Genomic DNA, 17905 nt, shown 5'->3' on the forward strand with positions numbered 1-17905 from the left:
CCCTCAGAAATGTTCCTAGGAAAATTTCACAATGCATGCACACTCAAAGGTGCTTCAACACACACGTATTCTTATATCATATATATATATATATATATAAATATATATATATATATATATAAATATATATATATATATAATATATATATATATATATATACACACACACACATATATATATGCGTGTGTTTATGTATATATATATATATGTATGTATGCATAAATATTAATCATATATATATATATATATATATATATATATATATATATATATACACACACATATATATATCGTGTTTTATGTATTTTGTTATATATATATATATATATATATATATATATATATGTATTCACAATGCATATATATATATATATATATATATATATATATATATATATATATATATATATGTATGTATATATATATATATATATATATATATATATATATATATATATATATATATATATTTATATATATATATATATATATATATATATATATATATATATATATATATATATATATATATACACACACATATATGCGTGTGTTTATGTATATATACATATATATATGTATGTATGCATATATATATATATATATATATATATATATATATATATATATATATATATATATATATATATATATATATATTTGCTATTTGCATTCAGCTGAATGTCTCTACCTTATATCTTTTCATGTCTACTTGCTTACTAAATTGTCCTTTTGTTATTTAAACTCTATGATTTTCCCAGCTCCATCTAATCAACTTCATTATGAAATAAAATAAAGAAAAGGCATCAGCTATCATAGCCTGCATGTTCCAAATTAGGACCCAATTAACTATGTAACACCGCAGGTTTTTATATATCTAGATTTTTTATTAACAAAACTGTGCTAAAGTTTCTTTATTCACAGTTGCTTGCTGAAATGAACATTTTCATTTTGTAATGTCTACCATTCTTTCTCTCCTAACGTAAAAGTGATTTACTATAATATATATTTAAAAGAAGTTAAGCTTAACTGAAATCTAAGGAACAGTTCCTCATTCCAGAAATGTTTTCTTTTTTATTTACGAAGATCAAAAGATGAATTTCTTTTTGTAGTGAATATGTGGAATGTAGATGTTCCTGGATTAAGGCTTTGATATGTAAAACCCCAACTACCGAACTACCGACCTCCTCAACCTCCCCATGAATAAAAAAAAAAAAAATCTCATTCAATTGTCAGACGAAACATTGAACATCCAGGTGAATAGGGACGTGCTTAGGCTTCAGTATGTATGTATGTATGTATGTATGTATGTATGTGTGTATGTATGTATGTATGTATTTGGTGCATTAATGTTTCCTACATCACGGCCTAAATTATCGTCTCCTCTTATTAAAATTCAGAGCAAATACTATTAATCACAAGAACGAATTTCTAAAGAATAATCATTCTAATAACCTAATATTTACTTTCTTCTTCTCAAAATCATATTAAACGAAAAGCAGAGCACAATTGTCCTTTGACTTTTAGTTTTCTGTGAGAGAAAACTATTGTGTCGGCTTTGTCTGCCCGTCAGCCGTCAGATCTGAAAAACTACAGAGGCTAGAGGGCTGCAAATTGGTATGTTGATCTTCCACCCTCCAATCACCAAACATACCAAATTCCAGCCCCCTAGCCTCAATAGTTTTTATTTTATTTAAGGTGAAAATTTTCCATAATCATGCGTCTGGCAACGCGATGAAACCACCAGAAATATTTCTATGGTCATTTCGATCATAGTTTTCCATTCTTTTAATCACAGGACTTTTCCTCGATTTGCTATGAGTAAATGTCCAATCACCATAGCCTGCATCAGTACTGAAAACTCCATCTATGAAGATGAATACGATGAATTTTAACTTACTTTCAGGATCAGAAAATAATCATGTTCACAAAAAAATTAATGGTAAAATTTTCTTTAAGTAATATATATGGACGTGTTTATCTTTCTGCATATAGCAAGTGTTTTCCCTTTCTTTTTCTATATATAACAATTTCAACATCACAAACAATTAAGCATCTTCCTAACTGTTCATATAATGGTGATCTTTTCCCACCACATTTTCCACCTTATTATCTTACAGATATCAGCTTCGATTAATCATTTCCAAAATACCAGTCACTGCTGATAAATAATAGTACACAGGTTATGTTTAAACTGACATAATCAGATTTACACCAAGTTTAAAGAAATGTCGAATATTGCTTCAAAAAAAAAATTAAAGAAATTTGACTTGATAATCTTAGCTTTTTCAGTTTACAGAAACAACTTCATATCACGAACTAGTTCAGAACATTCAAAACGTTCAATCGGCACTGAAACGTTTCCTGCCAAAACATATTATAATCATCTCACTCAAACTAAAGCACTTCATCTTTTCAAGGGAAAATAAAAGTCCTTTCAATATCTAAAACGCAGCTAATACCTCTTCCCACACGAGACGGATATCCACAACAGTCCAACTCGTCAAGGAGGGACCATTTAGAACTGGTAAAACCAACGAGGACACGTCTTTATCGCGAGGGAAAGCGAGCGAGCGAAGGGCTGCTGGGAGAGAGAGAGAGAGAGCGCGACGACACCGTCCCTCGCCGACAGCCAGGGGATAACTGGCAAGGCGAGTTTGACCCCGGCTCAAGTTGTACTTGAGCAGTGAGTATTGAGTGAATTTGGAGCGGCGCCCCGTGACTTGTAAATTCATCCCGCTGGTTGTCGTGTCGTCAGGAGGTTTTAATCCGGCGTCAGGTGATATTGTTTTGGAAGGAGGGTGTGAGAGAGAGAGAGTGGGGAGTGGGGGTGAAGGGAACGTGGCGTTGTAAAGATTGGTACTGTGGATTAGAGGCGACCTCGATACGCGGTTGGTTTTTGCAGTCTTTGGTAAATGAATGTCTTTTTACGTCTTTTTATTTTATTTGGTAGGTGGTTTACTGTGCTTCAGTTATGAGAAGAGTTGTAATAATGATGGGAGAAATTATGGGAATGTTTTTTTATTTTTACAAGTGTTATGTAAATGCATTCACGTATGTATTTTGATACAAATATTTTCCATATATATATATATATATATATATATATATATATATATATATATATATATATATATATATATACATGCATATACATATATACATACATACACACACATACATACACAAGTACATATATATATTTTTCTAACTATATATCATATTACGCTCAACATACATAATTAATGACGCACGTTCCCACATTCTTTTATTCAACCTTTCTGCGTACTGCACTTTTATGATATAAATTTTTATACGCGAATTTCACTTCTCGGAAATATTTTACTCTGCTGAGTGTCGTATCATTCATTATTCCTCTCATTCTTTGCGTCTCTCTCAAGGTGGACACAGTAACCTACGTGTGTTGCTGGGGTAAGGTTGTTTGAAAGAAAGGGGGCACAGTCTGAGTGGGTACGGAAGCATAAAATTCGAATATGAAAAATAACCTTTTTTCCCCCCCCCATCATTTAATTAGTCAAGTCAAAGGTATTCCCCCAGTGACTGAAGAAGACCTTTCTTCAGGAAATGAACAACGCTTCAAACCTTATTCACGCCAGATTCTACTATACTGAACTTTTCTGCATCGATGCCAGTGGCCTTATCGACGCCACGCTCCCCACAACAAATAAATAAAATATCAGCAGCAGAAATACATATTATAAAAATTCTAAAACAAGGAAAAGCTCAATATTTGAACACCATTTCCCTATGGCGTTGGTATGAATTTTTGACGGGTTAATGTGTTTCGCAACTCGCTGAATAAATCATTTAGAATCGATTTGTTCCTTTCCAACGATCCGGTGATTTGCAGTTAATGGGATCCGGTTTTGTCAAATGGTCAGGCTTTTCTAATACTCTGTAATGGTCTTGCTCGACATATTGGTCTTCTTGTTATGCCGCACCAGTAAAATATTTACAAATATAATCACATGTATTTTCTCAAATTTACAGTTTTCTTCGTGCGTCTTTGTGGCTCTCTCTCTCTCTCTCTCACTACACACACACACACACACACACACACACACATATATATATATATATAATATATATATATATATATATATATATATATATATATATATATATATATATATATATATATATATATATATATATATATATATACATATAAACATATCACACACACATATATATATATATACATATATGTATGTGTGTGTATGTTTGTGTAAGTAGTGTACGTGCATGCGTTCTATTTAATTCATTTTAAAAATTATTTGATTCGTAAGTAGACGTGGTATCTAGGACCTGATATATTTCTTCATCTACTTACAGAGTAGATGAATTTAAGGCAGTCTTGAGCGGGCTGTTATCGTGCAATTCCTCAAAATCTAAAGCTAATTTTATTTTTGCATCTCTTAAGTCTGGCACAGCCTGGGAGAGTGAAAATTGGCTCTGTATTCCAATTTTTAAGTTCTTTTTCTTTTAGATACAAATTACCTTTTGCATTCAGTAACAAAGAGAATCTGCCAGACATCGTTTCTTGGCTATCCATACTTAATTTTTTTGTTATTTTTGCCATTGAATTTTAATGCAATATCTAAACATACATTCTGCAGCCTGGAAACGTTTCCTCTTGTCTCACAGCTAGCCCTTGTGTAAGTATATTAATATAAAAATGTAATATAAGCTAAGTAGATGAATTCCTATAAAAGATGATTTCTTGTCAAACACTGTACATAATACCTTCCACCTTAATGGAGACTTATTTTGGAAAATTTCAATTTTAATTTTATAGTTACTGCTAAACACAGACACCAGACGACGAGGCATAAAATCTTGACTTTCAACTTGAAAGGGCCGGAACGCTGTAAGAATCCTGTTAGCAGCTTTTCATATTTTGAATTTTGCATTGATATACAGCAGGGTCCATATTAGACTGTTCGCGTTCAATTAGTTTCATCAGATGAAGAACCAGCAACTAATGCATGTTCAGTTGAAATCGCAAAAATCCATTAGACTTCATTCTGCAAATTTTTACGTAACTTCTGATCATTTATATTGAAGAAAATATTGTGAAGATGATAAAGTTTGGTATAAAATTTGTTTAAATTTAATCTGTAATATAATGAGTAAAGCAAGTGCAATCACTACGTTATTACTTAAAAATTATATATTAGGAAAGCGAGAACACAGGTTGAGTATGGTTAGTTATCAACATGGAAAAGTCCTTGCAGAGGAACTGTTCTTACACTGTTAAGCCAATGTTTCATCATCAATACGCGTTGATTTTTTTAATGGAGTCTGGCTATTGTAGAGCACCTTGAAAGACGTGTAATCCCTGTATAATACCTGCCTATTATGTTCCCATTATAGCCAAGCGAAGGGAGAATGAGCTCGAAAATAAAGGATATTAAGCCACATTAAGATCGAGTTGCTAAATGAATAATTTTTGATAAGTGTCGTTATTTTAAGCTGCCAGATTACAAGATTACGAAGATCAGTCAAAGGGAGGAGTTTTTCTTGCCTCACGTCCTGTAACACAGTCCTGAATGATAACAAGTCTTTATTGTATTATGACCTTCCTTTTATGATGGTAGAATTTTCTTCTCCCGGAGTCCTACAAGAATGAAAAAGGTCGTTGCACTTGTCCTCAGGAAAAGATGTTCATCTTCTTAGGGGGCATTGCCTTCCACTGAATGCCCAAGCTTGTTGCAAAGCTGCCCTTTGTATTGAGGTACACGTAGAGTTTCTTACAACCCCTGCCATTGTAATGATTAGAAGAGGTACAGGAGTTAAGTATGACCTGAAAAAAAAAGTATTTACCAACCATTTCCTGGGAAAAATGTGTGTGCAAGATTGTTGACATAGAAACACTTTTCCCATGGTGCATAGTCTTAAATCACAATTTTAAAAGTATAGGAAGTAGTTTCTTTCTCGTGCTTTATGAATAGATATATAAAATAATTTTTTTTCATTTACAGAAAAAATGTACGTTACTGATTGATATCATCTCTTATTATCAATATATTTCCTATTTATTGGCAGTTCTTGTGGTATATGTAAAGTAAATAAATTTCTAACCTACCTGAAATTTATATAGACCATAAACCTTTTAATACCCAGCTTAAGCTAGACCCTTGGTTTCTTATAGGTTTGAAGATTTTCAGTACAAAGTATAGGAGTAAAATATAATTATGGACACATGACATAAATCCTGGGTAATCCAATTCATAATTCTCTCCCTAATTAAGCTAGACCTCAACATGGTTTCTTATAGTTCCGAAGGTTTCTCAGCACAAAGTATAAGAGTAAAATATAATTATGGACACATGACATAAATCCTGGGTAATCCAATTCATAATTCTCTCCCTAATTAAGCTAGACCTTAACATGGTTTCTCATAGTTCCGAAGGGTTTTCAGTACAAAGTATAGGAGTGAAATATAATTATGGACACATGACGTAAATCCTGGGTAATCCAACTCATAATTCTCTCCCTAATTACCCAGTTGTTACTTCCATTATCTCATTAAATGGCCTACATATCCATTACTGAGCAATTACCTCATCCTTCCGTCTTTCGCGAAAAGCTATGATCTGGACTGCTTCTTCTTCTTCTTCCAAAACCCCACAATAATCTTGGAGAACGTTACAGAAAATAGAATGCTAAACGGCCTCCTCCCCTTTCATTGAACATCGTAATGCTTTTTTTTCCTTTCTTGGGAAAGCCCAGATAAATGCCACTTATCAGGATTCACTGGAGGAAGGGGGACGGACAGGGCTAAATAAACGCCACTTATCAGGATTCATGGCGTTTCGCAACCGGATCTTTATGGAGCTAAATATTCCTCCTTTTATTGCTAGACAAGCGGCGGCGTTCCACGTCTCGTTCCGGCTGTTAGCGTGGCTATTATTGGGATATTATACCGCGATTACAGCTCTTTCGGTGAGATCTTTCATTCGCTTCGTCCATAAAAATGAAACGAATTTATCTTCCGCAGGGGACGAATGAGAGGTTCCCCCCCAAGGTCTGAATAACAGAGGCTCACAGGTCTGCGACTTGGTTGGAAGTTAGGTTGAAAGGAATTGAATGGAATATAGAGTTTAGGCCAAAGACCAAGAAGCACTGGGACCTATGAGGTCACTCAGGGCTTGAAAAGGCATTGGGAGTAGGTAGTTCTGAAAGGTGTAACAGGAGGAAAACCTCAAAGCAGTTGCACTATGAAATAATTGTTAGGAGAGGGTGGATAGCAAGATGGAAGAAAAATAATAATGAATGGAGGTACAGTAAAAGGAATGAAAGGGGATGCAGCTAGGGGCCGAAGGCACGCTGCAAAGAGCCTTTAGTAATGCCTACAGTGGACCTCGTGAGGTGCACTGACGGCACTAACCCCCTACAGGGTAAAAGTTATTTGCGTTACTTTGTTCCTTCCTTAGTAATCATATTTTATGCCTTGTCTCCTGAGGGTGCTTCTATGAAATCTAGAATCTTCCATTGATTCAGCCAAACGCGTTTAATTTTTAATTACAGAACATGCCTTAAAGCATTCATCTTTCTACTATAAATCAGTGAGAGACACGTGTATGAAAAATGTAATTAATGGAATATTTCATTATGGATCTTAGATATAAAAGCATTTTCTTCATTACACTAAAAACATTGTAAGGAAATTGCCATTTCTTTGGGAGTAATCAAGTCTGACAAAGATAACGAACGCAAATGGGGAATGATGTGATTTCCCGTCATATGGTTTTAGTCTTCTGTAAAAGAAAACTATTGCGATGGCTTTGTCTGTCCGTCAGCACTTCTTCCGTCTGCACTTTTTCTGTCCACCCTCAGATCTTAAAAACCACTGAGGCTAGAGGGCTGCAAATTGGTATGTGGACCATCCACCCTCCAATCATCAAACATACCAAATTTCAACCCTCTAGCCTCAGCAGTTTTTATTTTATTTAAGGGTAAAGTTAGCCACAATCGTACTTCTGGCACCGCCATAGATACCAACAATACAGGCCACCACCGGACTGTGGGTGAGTTTCATGGGCCGCTGTCATGAATTTCATGGGCCGTGGCTGAGTTCCATGGGCCGCGGCTGCACAGAAAACTCGATTGCGCCGAAGAAACTCCGGCGCATTTTTTACTTGCTTATAAATGATGCTGAACTGAAATGCAGTATGAATAGTATTGATTAAACTAATTCCAATGAAATAAAAAAAAAATAATCGTTATTAGGATTAAGGATGAATTGGAGTAGAGGGTGCTCGTAAAAGTCTCTGTCTTTTTTGATATTGTTTAAACAAATATTGAAATACATTTCATTATATAGTTTTGCAATGAATGAAAGAGAAAATATGACAAGTTAAAATGAGAAGTTAAGAATATGATAATCATTCCCGTTTCAGTAATAAGAGATTCAATGGACAGTGACCAAAGGACTTAACATAGGACGCATCTCTGACCTCGAAGTAAAAAAAAAAAAAAAAATACTGTAATATATATATATATATATATATATATATATATATATATATATATATATATATATATATATATATATATACATATATACTATATATTATGAAACGACAGTTCATTCTGATAGGAATTTCATAAAGAGATTTTCTGTTACAACTCATATCTATTCCCAAGACGGACAAGATAAAAAAAATATAGACTACATTGCTATTGCCAAGCTAAAGATCTTGAAAAATCCAAATTACGAATTATTCCTAATATAAAAAAAAGAGAATAATAAACTTATTTCAACACACTGAGCAAGTAACGATAACTTTTTGTGATTCATGCTTTAAACTGATATTATTTTTAGTTTTTTATAAGATCAGATAACACTTAAATTTGCATAAAAAGTTGCTTTCGCAAAAGAATGAGGATTCATCCGTTCACCTGCGTAACGGAGGTAGGTGGTGGTCGAGCTAGATAGCTTTGTTGTAATCCTACCTGTGACTGGCTTACCTAAGTATGTGTGTGGTCAGCTAAGTTGCTAGACTCTCTCTCTCTCTCTCTCTCTCTCTCTCTCTCTCTCTCTCTCTCTCTCTCTCTCAATCCTAATTATGACTGCTAATATATGTTTGTGAAACGAGATTGGTACTCTCTCTCTCTCAATCCTAATTATGACTGCTAATATATGTTTGTGTGAAACGAGATTGGCAGACTCTTTCTCTCTCTTTCTCTCTCCCCCCCTCCTCTCTCTCTCTCTCAATCCTATTTATGACTGCTAATATATGTTTGTGAAACGAGGTTGGTAGACTCTCTCTCTCTCTCTCTCTCAATCCTAATTATGACTGCTAATATATGTTTGTGTGAAACGAGATTGGTAGACTCTCTCTCTCTCTCTCTCTCTCTCTCTCTCCCCCCCTCTCTCTCTCTCTCTCTCTCTCTCTCCCCCTCCTCTCTCTCTCTCTCTCTCTCTCAATCCTAATTATGACTGCTAATATATGTTTGTGGAAAATTTGTAGACTTTCTCTCTCTCTCTCTCAATCCAAAAATTATGACTGCTAATATATGTTTTTGAAATGAGATTGGCAGACTCTCTCTCTCTTTCTCTCTCCCCCTTCTCTCTCTCTCTCTCTCTCAATCCTATTTATGACTGCTAATATATGTTTGTGAAACGAGGTTGGTAGACTCTCTCTCTCTCTCTCTCAATCCTAATTATGACTGCTAATATATGTTTGTGTGAAAAGATTGCAGACTCTCTCTCTCTCTTTTCTCTCTCCCCCTCCTCTCTCTCGCTCTCAAATTTATGACTGCTAATATATGTTTGTGAAACGAGGTTCAGACTCTCTCTCTCTCTCTCTCTCTCTCTCTCTCAATCCTAATTATGACTGCTAATATATGTTTGTGTGAAACGAAATTGGCAGACTCTCTCTCTCTCTCTCTCTCCCCTCTCTCTCTCTCTCTCTCAATCCTATTTATGTTATGTTTGCGAAACGAGGTTGAGACTCTCTCTCTCTCTCTCTCAATCCTAATTATGACTGCTAATATATGTTTGTGTGAAACGAGATTCAGACTCTCTCTCTCTCTTTCTCTCTCCCCCTCCTCTCTCTCTCTCTCTCAATCCTATTTATGACTAATGTATGTTTGTGAAACGAGGTTGGTAGACTCTCTCTCTCTCTCTCTTCTCAATCCCAATTATGACTGCTAATATATGTTTGTGTGAAACGAGATTGTAGTGACTCTCTCTCTCTCTCTCTCTCTCTCTCTCTCTCTCTCTCTCTCTCTCTCTCTCTCTCTCTCTCTCTCTCTCAGAATCCACGAAAATTTGCAAGTTTACTTTTACCTAAAGATTGGTTCTTTAGCTCTCATGCTCTCTCTCTCTCTCTCTCTCTCTCTCTCTCTCTCTCTCTCTCAATCCTAACTATGACTGCTAATACATGCGTGTGAAGGAGGAGTCTCTCTCTCTCTCTCTCTCTCTCTCTCTCTCAGAACCAACCATGGAAATTTACAAGTTTACTTTTATTCTAAAGAAGGCAAAATTTTTATCAATCTATTTCTGTATACATTCTCTCTCTCTCTCTCTCTCTCTCTCTCTCTCTCTCTCTCTCTCTCAGTCCTAACTATGACTGCTAATACATGTGCGTGAATGAGGTTGGTGGACTCTCTCTTTCTCTCTAAAGAAATCAAAATTTTTAGCAATCTTTTTATGTATACACATACTCTCTCTCTCTCTCTCTCTCTCTCTCTCTCTCTCTCTCTCTCTCTCTCTCTCTCTCTCTCTCTCTCTCTCTCTCCTTTCTTGCAGGCTGCCGATGCGTGTGGGCTGTTTACGAGAAAAAAGTGAATGCAAAAGAATGAGCCACATTTCTCTAAGCTGCAAAAAAAAAGCATTTTCAGGAAAACTTCAAGATTTACTTTCCATTATTTATTCAGACATAAAATGCATCAGCCGACTAACTCGAGGTCCTTCTTCAAGAACAGAGGAACAATTACTCACTTTACTCGCTTCCAGCACTTGTTTGCACTTACGCCAAAGTGCTTGGTGTGGTTTGGTCGCGCTGACAAATAAATAAAAAGGTTGAAAATAGAAATGACCGCCGTAAAAATTCCTTAAGTGTATGTTTTCTGTGTTTGAAGTTCATTTTCTCCAGCATGTTCATGAATTTTGCAAGAGCTAAAATTGGCTTAGCATGAATTAGTGATTTGGAACTTATTTGTTGTCACGCCAAGGTCTCTGATTATGGGATATGATCAGACTTTTATTATCCATTATCAATGAAATCATAAGATTTCTTTATTCTGCTCTTTGCTAGTTTCGCTCAAGAGATATAAATAAACTTGGCTCTGACGGTATACAGTTATTTATGCATATATATGCTCTATACATACGCTCGCATATGTATGAAATATAAATGTTTTTGTAATAAGGAAAATGAGTTTTCATGGTCCAATGTTATTATTATTATTATTATTATTATTATTATTATTATTATTATTATTATTATTATTCAAAAGAATGGCTGAAAATTCTCCAGTACTTGGGATTACAGCCCAAATCCCACGTTTTCATTTATTCAATAAAAATAACTACACAAAGCAAAAAAAAAATTGTACTTTGATCAAACACATGAAATCTCCTTTGTCTATTATTATTATTATTATTATTATTATTATTATTATTATTATTATTATTATTATTATTATTATTATTATTATTATCATTATTATTATTCAAAAGAATGGCTGAAAATTCCCCAATGCTTGGGATTATAGCCCAAATTCCACGTTTCATTTATTCAACAAAAATAACTACACAAAGCAAAAAAAAAAAAAAGTACTTTGATCAAACAAACGAAATCTCTTTTGACAAGACAGCTTTCCGATATCAGTCACTTGCAAACTACTCTCCCAAACTACATTTTTGACGTGAAACTTCAGTTCAGAGATTAGAATGTTAATGAAAAACGGATATGCGGAGAAAGTAAATTCGAACTGATAAGCACACTTTAGCTGAGGAAGTTTCGCAGTACCTTATAAAACTTGATAGTTTTCCGGTACTTTGAATGGGTGTTATTAGTTTTCTGTAAAGGAAAACTATTGAGATGGCTATTTGTCTGTCCGTCCGCACGCACTTTTTTTTCCGCACTTTTTCCGTCCGCCCTCAGATCTTAAAAACTTCTGAGGATAGAGGGCTGGAAATTGGTATGTTGGTCATCCACCATCCAATCACCAAACATGCCAAATTGCAGCCCTCTAGCCTCTGTAGTTTTTTATTTTATTTTATTTAAGGTTAAAATTATCCATGATCGTGCGTCTGGCACCTCTAAAGGTGTCAAGAACACAGGCCACCACCGAGCAGTGGCTGAATGTTTCAAGGGCCAAGGCTGAGAGTTTCATGGGGCGTGACTGAGAGTTTCATACAGTATTATGCGCTGTACAGAAAACTTGATTGCGCACAAGAAACTTCGGCGCATTTTTTACTTGGTTTTCTATAGAGGGATATAAAACTAACGAGAAATAGTACTTGCAGAAAACAAGTAAAAAATGCGCCGAAGCTTCTTCGGCACAATCGAGTTTTCTGTACAGCCACTACAGCATATAATCAAGGCCGCCGAAAATAGGACTATCTTTCGGTGGTCTCGGTATAATGCTGAATGAGCCGCGACCCATGAAACTCTAACCCTGGCGCGGTGGTGGCCTGGCCTATATCGTTCCCAGAGCACGATTAGGGTAACTTTAACCTTAAATAAAATAAAAACTACTGAGGCTAGAGGGCTGCAATTTGGTATGATTCATGACTGGAGGGTGGATGATCAACATGCCAATTTGCAGGCCACTAGCCTCAGTAGTTTTTAAGATCTGAGTGCGGACAGAAAAAAGTGCTGACAGAAAAAGTGCTGACAGGAAAAAGAGCAGACAGGAAAAAGTGCGGACAGAAAAAGTGCTGACAGAAAAAAAGTGCTGACAGAAAAAGTGCTGACAGAAAAAGTGCTGACAGAAAAAGAGCTGACAGAAAAAGTGCGGACAGGAAAGAGCTGACGGAAAAAGTGCGGATAGGACAAAAAGCTGACAGAAAAAGTATCTGGATCCAGAGTGTTAGTGCTGACAGAAAAACTTCCTCGTAAGACAGGAAAAAAGAGCAGAAACTCAATAAAAAGTGAGTGACAGTAAAAAAGTCCTGACAGAAAAAGTGCTGATTTAGAAAAATGGTGCGGACAGAAAAAGTGCTGACAGAAAAAAGTGCTGACAGAAAAAGTGCGGACAGAATAAAGCGCGGACGGACAGACAAAGCCGGCACAATAGTCTCCTTACACAGAAAACTAATACAAATCTAACTCTCAATGTTTAAGTATATCTGGCATATGAGTGTTATTTTATAAAACGTTGAAATAATTCAATGTAAGATTAAAATTTACAGGTGTCCTCAGTAAATTATTCAACAATTTAAAGTTAACTCTCGCTGAGTGTATTGAATAAAGTGTGTCCGTTTATATAAACAGGTTGGAATGGCCTATTTGCTGTTAATATTTAAAAATGGTGTGAAGGACTAAATACCTGTAATGAAGCTGGAAAATAAGGATTGTAAATGCCAGGAAATAAATATATAATATTTTAAAATTTGTCGCTGGCGCAGTTCTAGCAAATTGGAAATATATATATATATATATATATATATATATATATATATATGTACATATATATATGTATATATATATATATATATATATATATATATATATATATATATATATATATATATATATATATATATATATATATATATATATATATATATATATACATTATCCAGAACTAACGTGACGTTTCCTTAAGTTTGTGGTTTACACAATGATTACACACATGAGAAACTGTATTAGTAAACATGTTACTCTAAACTTAAATTCTTTGCGGTTTAAATAAAATAAATCTAACAAGCACTCGCTTAGCTATTCTGTAGCATTGATTCTTTACTTAATATTAATAAATTTCTAAACTTTTAAATTTCTAAATTTCAAAAATAAAAAATTTCTAAATTTCTAAATTTCTATATTTCTAAAGTTCTAAATTTATAAAATGCTAAACTTTTAAATTTCAAAATTTCTAAATTTAGAAATGTCCAAATTTCTAAATTTCTAAGTCTATCTAAATCTAAATTTCAATATTTCTAAATTTCTAAATTTCTAAAGGGTCTAAATTTCTAATTTTTCAAATTTCTAAATTTCAATCTCATTGAGCTAAAAAGTCTAAATAAATCTCTTTCACCTGAAAGGAGAGTTAGAAAAAGAATTATTAGAGGGAAAAAATGTAAACTAAAAAAAATTGTACTGACTAAATAAAGTGACAAAAAAATTTATGGATTAAAAAAGATACTTAGAAAATGAGGGAAAAAAAGTATGAAAAACTGAAGAATTTAAAACTGATAGTGTATTCACCAAAAAGGGAAAGTTTAGAAAAATAAAAATAAGAAAAATTTAATCTTATAAAATATTTATTAGAAAGAAAAAATATGAGTGAAAAAAGTTTAATCTTATAAAAGTGTATTTATTAAAAAAATTAATAAAATAAGAAAAAAATATGAGAGAGTGAAAAAAGTATACCTAAAAAAGTTTTTTCACCAAAACAGAGTTAGAAAATAAGAGAATAAAATTATGAGAGGATGAAAATTTTTTTTATAAAAAAGTACATCTTAATCTTTTATTTTCTTAAATAAAAGTAAAAATAATCAATGTCTACGAAACTAATCAAAGAGCCTCGCTAATAAGACTGAACAAATCTACCAAGAAGGAGAGTTAGAAAGCAAGAAAAGATGAAAGTGAAAATCACTTTTGTTTTTAAAATAAAATAAAATTATTCATCGTCTACAAAACTAATTAAGCAGACTCAGCAATACAGTTTTCCTTCAGTTCCTGACCTGGCAGACAAAAGCAGAGCGCGACGCCATGTCTACTGGTCCATTCAATCAGTGATTGCTCGCCAGCACTAATTGGATCCTTACCAACAAGGCCACTCGCGAGAGCTTATTTGGAACGTAATTTGCAATTGAAGTCTTTCATCTTGACTTCCTTTATGGTCAGAGTTCTGTCTGTCTGTCTGTTCTCGACGATATATATATATTTATATATATATATATATATATATATATATATATATATATATATATATATATATATATATATATATATATATATATATAAAGGTGTATGTGTGTATGTGAATCTGTGTTTGAATGTCCACGTACGTTTGTGACCCTGCCTTACTTTGAATATTAGCTGAACAAACTGTTCAATCCCTTCCATATTTTTCCTGTTTAGTCAGCTAAAAATAACTCTTATTCCAAGAGTGAAATTTTTCAGTCTGTTATGAAGAGCGGAAATGTACCTGGATAGAAAAGAATAGCTGTGCATTTTTCTTCACACGAGAGCAAAATGATTATATTACAAATTGCTGAAACGATTTCACGTTTGCTGAAGCTGCAAATTCCAAAAGAAAAAAAGTTGCAAAATGTATAGAGCATTCATAGGAATTGTGTAATGACACGTATATTATTCAATTAGAGATATTTCTTATTTTTAGATTAAGTATATACGAAAAATGAAGGACTTTTTTCTTGTTTAAGTTGAATACATCATATTTACAAAACAAATAAATAAAACGAGTCCTGATGTAATGACATTTAGGAATTTATATATATATTTTTTTTAATAATGACATCAAAAATTTTTTTTCCTGATTGTCGAGATTTTACAATTTACGAAGTTCATTATTGTCATTCATAACAGCCAAAGACTTGTGACATTAATATATATATATATATATATATATATATATATATATATATATATATAATATATATATATATATATATATTATATATATATATATATATATATATATATATATATATATATATATATATTAACATTTTTTACATCTGTGCTTATTCTCTTACATGAGTTAAATTGATTAAATCACCTGTTTTTCTCTCTTTTTTCAGATCAGCTGAGTTAAAATTTCCATCACGTTTTAATGAAAAAAATAATTTACACAATATTCCGTTTTCCATATTATTTTTTACTTTAATTATTTTACAGGTCCAGGCTGGATGAATGATAATTATTAAGGTGTTTTAGGATAAAAATTTTTTTTCATTAAACAAAATTTGTAATTTAAATGTTCCCACTCAAGCTGGAGTAGCAGTGAGGAGACGAACCCTTAAACAACTAAAAAATGCTTCCAAGTTTCTTCGGCGCAATCGAGTTTTCTGTAAAGCGTATAATCAAGGCCGCCGAAAAGAGGTCTATCTTTCGGTGGTCTCGGTGTAATGCTGTATGAGCCGCGGTACATGAAACTTTAACCACGGCCCGGTGGTGGCCTATCCTATATCGTTACCAGAAGCACTATTATGGCTAATTTTAACCTCAAATAAAATAAAAACTACTGAGGCTAGAGGGCTGCAATTTGGTACGTTTGATGATTGGAGGGTGGATGATCAACATACCAATTTGCAGCTATCTAACCTCAGTAGTTTTTAAGATCTGAGGGCGGACAGAAAAATGCGGACAGAAAAAGTGCGGACAGAATTAAGTGCGGACGGACAGACAAATCCGGCACAATAGTTTTCTTTTACAGAAAACTAAAATATAGGTATGGTTAGTGTAAAATACATAAAATATCCGAGTGTTAATATTCGTGATTACTATGATGCATATCTCTGCAAACATATTGCCTATTATCATTAAAAACATGAAAAAATGTTTGTGTATATAATGGGTAAGATTGATCAAAGCACCATTGCTTTCAAATCATTTACCGGAACCCTCAACATGACAGTTGAAGGTCGACATGAAGAAGATTGCAAATGACTATATTCTATCCACATTTAAACTGTCTTTAAGAACTGTCAGAACGAATCAAAAATGTTACATTTGTTCAGACAAATCAATAATTTCCCAATGACTTCTTGGGACTCTCAGAATCACAGTTGAAAGTCTGAAGATGTTACACACATCAGTCGCGACTAAGCGTCCCAGGAGAGAGAGAGAGAGAGAGAGAGAGAGAGAGAGAGAGAGAGAGAGAGAGAGAGAGATCACAAAGCATCCTAATAATCTCCGCGACGTCATGGATGATAGACAACACAACCGAGGCTCAGCTTCCCGTTCTTTCAGTGCTTTTCTAAACTGCGCTTATCGACAGTCATTAGCCATTGCGTCTTCATCTTTACGGGGCTTCATACCGCCCTTTTCATGGCTAGTTAAACCTCGTTCTTAGCCCAATTTTGGCCCTTCGCTGGGCCATGATGGGAACGTTATGGCCGGCTCAAATAGCAGGGTTATAGGCCTTTTAAGATATCTTTTTTTTTTAATAGCTCCGGAAACTCGTGCGTCTGTGCATGAGAAAGGTGAAAGTCTTTGAAAACTTGAGATAAGAATGTGATATGCATTTGAATTCTTGCGATAAAAATGTGAATTAATTGTCTATTATAAAAATGTGAATTAATTGTCTATTATAAAAATGTGAATTAATTGTCTATTATAAAAAAAAAGTGAAAAATGCTCCGAAGTTTTCTGTACAGCCGCTACAGCGTATAATCAAGGCCACCGGAAATAGGTCTATCTTTCGGTGGTCTCGGTATAATGCTGCATGAGCTGCGGCTCATGAAACTTTCAGCCACGGCCCAGTGGTGTACTATCCTATATCGTTGCCTGAAGCACGATTATGGGTAACTTTAACCATAAATAAAATAAAAATACAGAGGCTACAGGGTTGCAATTTGGTAGGCTTGATGATTGGAGGGTGGATGATCAACATACCAATTTGAAGCCCTCTAGCGCCTGTAGTTTATAAGATCTGAGGGCGGACGGAAAAAGTGCGGAAGAAAAAGTCCGGACAGAGAAAAATGCGGACGGACAAACAAAAACATCTCAA

The 17905-nt window shown here is 33.9% G+C and overlaps 1 protein-coding gene across 2 annotated transcripts in view; it reads right to left on the reverse strand.

The window, feature by feature from the left end:
* Positions 1 to 17905, reverse strand: part of LOC136837095 (opioid-binding protein/cell adhesion molecule homolog) — a 230670-nt gene that overhangs the window by 34959 nt on the left and 177806 nt on the right. The window contains exon 1 of one of the 2 annotated variants that reach the window (XM_067101705.1): positions 2464 to 2630. The exons of the other annotated variant lie outside the window; for it this stretch is intronic. The gene's annotated coding sequence lies outside the window, so the exon portion shown is untranslated. Of the gene's footprint in view, positions 1 to 2463; positions 2631 to 17905 lie in introns of those variants that run through there. 2 annotated transcript variants of the gene reach the window in all.

Source organism: Macrobrachium rosenbergii, chromosome 57 (assembly GCF_040412425.1).
Source record: "Macrobrachium rosenbergii isolate ZJJX-2024 chromosome 57, ASM4041242v1, whole genome shotgun sequence".
NCBI lineage: Eukaryota > Metazoa > Arthropoda > Malacostraca > Decapoda > Palaemonidae > Macrobrachium > Macrobrachium rosenbergii.